Genomic DNA, 3,691 nt, shown 5'->3' with positions numbered 1-3,691 from the left:
GATGGTTCGAATGTAATGATAGCACCATTACTCTAAAGCAAAGATTGCCAGCTAATCTTACAAATGCGTATTTAATCTTCTTAAAGCCAAAATTTAATAAATAATGTGTACTTCAAGATTGCCAAAAAATTATGTGAAAGACTACAAACAGTTAGAATACGCCAATAGGTATCTAACTGCCCAAGAGGATATAACAATGACACAAATAAATGGATATTGCAGATTTGTAGGAACAAATGCACAGTTAGAATATGCCTACAGGTATGTAAATGTTGTTAAAAATTGGAAGGAAGGCAACAAACATAACATTAATCAGAAAGATGAAGGAAACAGTATATAACAACGACACAAATAAACAGCCACACCACACTGAATGCGCCTGATCTCATCTGATCTCGGAAGCTAAGCAGTGTCGGGCCTAGTTAGTACCTGGATGGGAGACCGCCTGGGAATACCAGGTGCTGACAAAATAAAAAAAATCGAGGAATCTTAGGGAGAAGACGGCTGGTCAGCTTAACCACATGCAGACTGTGTAACGACCCTGATTCCGTGGAGAACATCCGACACCTTCTCCTAAACTGCCCGACTTTGAATGGAATCCGTGCCCCATTTTTGACACCACTCTGGCTGGAGTCGGTTCAGATCGATGAGTATACGTGGTGGTGCTGTCTGATATCAGGCGAAATGTCCCGATGGGCGGTAGTCACGGCTAAAATATTGGAAGCAGCCTTCCTCAAACTTGGTGGCGCAACTTAAACCGACCGGCCGGTCTTGGATGTTTAATGGCCATCCCTTCTGTGAACACCTGTGAACTTAATACTTTGAGACTGTTCTCTGTGTACTCTCCTTTTTGATGTACAGTAACTGCCATTAGCAACTTCTTGTAAAAATCATTTTAATATTGATTATACACAAGTAAATAAAAAAAAAAAATAATAAAAAAATGAATATCACAGATCTGTAGGAACAAATGCACAGGTACAATACACCTACAGGTATCTACTGTTGTTAAAAATCGGCAGGAAGGCAACAAACATAACATTAATCAGAAAGATGAAGGAAACACTCAACGGAAACAAGGAAGTAGTTAGTACCATAGCAAAAAAGTTTTTTTTTAATCCGACAAGGATTTTTTTCCCCAGACCCAAGGATTAGAAAAGCAAACACAGAAACTGAGCACAATGCACAGTACACTGGTTTGTAAACTAAATAAGGTAAAAAAAAGATAAACTGTCTATTATGCAATGTAGTAAGTTTTCATAAAATGCCAAGACTAACATACCTTTTTTCTTTTATCACAGAAATTAAAAAAGGGATACTTCTGCCAAGTCCGAAAAGCATTTAAAAAATATATGTGGATTCTGAACAGAGTAAGGAGTAAGTATATTGGCAGTCATTTTCTACACATGCAAATCTACACGTCTAATCTATGGTAGTAATATGCTGCAGTGGCTGGAGGCTCGCCCTTGCATCTTCAGTGTCTAATCTACGACCTACGCCTTACGACCAAAGTACAAAGAGGATACTTCCTACCCACAACCATTGCTGCATATCAGAAGCACGGTCCTTGTAAATTAGCTACTTATAAATTTACTGTTGGGACCATCGTCTGCAGCCATGCAGCCAAGATATTACGACGTGCACACAACTAGCGCATTACACCACTCCCATATTCACTTATATCTCCACTGCTTATGACTTCAGTATTGGGTGCATGGCCTTTGGGCATGCAGTCAAGAATGTGGGTCCTGGCCAGAAACACCACAGCATATCAGAACCATTGTGCCTTCTCATTTCACTATATACAAAGTTGGTTTTGGGAGTGAAGTGGGAGAATGGAATAACAGGCTCCCGCCAATCCCCTCTCGCGCTTGGCCTAGAGGATCACGGCCTAGGCACCCGCCACGAGATGAGTTTGCCCATCTACCAGACGACCAAATACCCTGGTACAGGAACCTACGGATGTGCCCACCCACCTGCCCAGCAGCCCGCCCTGCCCATGCCGACACCTGCGGCATGGATCAACTCGACTAAACCAACACATCGTTAGAGATGCCATGATGACCTAGCCAACGGTCAGCACAACTGTACAACCATGCACACTGGACACTCCTACACCAACCTACACGAAGAATATACTCAGCGCTATGACGTAGGTGACGAACACATCCACGGACGTGCATCTTTATTATTTTTCACATAGGCTTTTAAGATGCAGAAACGCAAGACGCACAATGAACTTATCTAAATGGCTTGCTTACGCTTCTCCTAAACCCTATAACCTAAAGCGCCTGTGCACTCAACGGCTCCATCTATGCACCTGATCCAAGTAGGCGGCAAGCAAGAGCTTCCATGAACATTAAATGAACAAGAGTCCGGTTGCTGACCCTGCAGAATGAGCCCGGCGAAAGCAGACAGCCAAGTCACAATGTTGCAATCTCACACGCCGCAAACCAACGTCAAGGCCGCACCTGCAAATTAAACAAGGCACACAGTGGGAAAAACAATATTAATTGTGCAGAATTCTGCCTCAAACACGGTCCCACCTCACGTGACCAAGCCAAACCTGAAAGGATGCCAAGGCCAGGAGGAAGGAGACGCCTGAATCCCACGTTACAAGACACAGGCAGATACAATTAAAAGACTCAATGGACATCTGCGACAGTGGGAGTAGTCGGCCTTCCAGCATATGAATAAATCCTCACATTGTCTGCACGTACCCATAGTGAAACATTGTTGCAAATGACCGGTACACCGCGAGCTGGGAACGGCGATAGTCCCAGACTGGGAGGCTCGCGAGCGGACCAATCAGAACATGGGGCTCTTATCACTGACGCCATTAACATTGACCAATCCTCAGGGGTCTTCATGTAACAATTCTCATGTATCTAATTGTAGGGACAACCCAGGTATATCACCTGACTGACCCTCAACCACTAACACCGTTCTCTATACGTATGCTATACTAACCCTATCCAGAGTGGAGATAGGTTTTTTGCTAACTTTTCGAGGTGACGCAAGTAGCGCGTCATACTAAGGTAAAAAGGGCCTGCGAGCCCCACGATTGTGTGTGTCAGGACGGACGCGTACGATCCTTGACCCATCCCTGCCGTTTGTCTAATAAACAGCAGAACCACCTTGCTTCTTGCGTGTGTCTCATACTCTGTGGTTTTTGGGATATACGGGAGGAGTTGGGGCCTCCCTGCCCGGAGGTCCCCGGACGGCCCAGCCGACCCCGGCAGAATTTCTCCCCAACAAGTTGGAGGCACTGCTGAGATCTGTTTAAGGTCTGCTTTTATTTTTATTTTTCCGAGTACTCCCGCTGCGAGGAGGCCCGGCGGCGCGGCCCCCTCTGCCGCTGCCCCCTTCTGAGGACTACAGGACCATCGCGGAACTGCGAGAAGACCGGACAGCGCAATCCGGATATTGGCCTTCGGGAGCCGGTTGAGAAGTTGCCCGCCCGCGGTTGGCGAGTGTCCAGACGTGGTCCAGATGAGGGGAGGTGGCATGCCGCTTGGAGGGGTGCACGCGGTCGAGCGGCCCCGCATCAAGAGAACTTGGTGAGTATGCCACGCACAACAAGCAATGTGAAATTGTGAGGGAGGGGGGAGGAATTAAATACGGGAGGTGGGAGGTGTTGCACAGGTGCGCGGCGAAGGTTTGACAATTTAGTGTTGGCTATGAAATGAAT

At 46.2% G+C, this 3,691-nt stretch overlaps 1 pseudogene; it reads left to right on the top strand.

Annotated features, from left to right (window-relative positions):
• The first annotated feature begins 351 nt into the window (after positions 1-351).
• Positions 352-470, top strand: LOC138455994 (5S ribosomal RNA; annotated as a pseudogene).
• The last annotated feature ends 3,221 nt before the right edge of the window (positions 471-3,691 follow it).

This window comes from Ambystoma mexicanum, chromosome 4p (assembly GCF_040938575.1).
Source record: "Ambystoma mexicanum isolate Mex_15411 chromosome 4p, UKY_AmexF1_1, whole genome shotgun sequence".
NCBI lineage: Eukaryota > Metazoa > Chordata > Amphibia > Caudata > Ambystomatidae > Ambystoma > Ambystoma mexicanum.
Note: the sequence above shows the minus strand (reverse complement) of the source record. Positions and strands in the feature narration are given on the sequence as shown.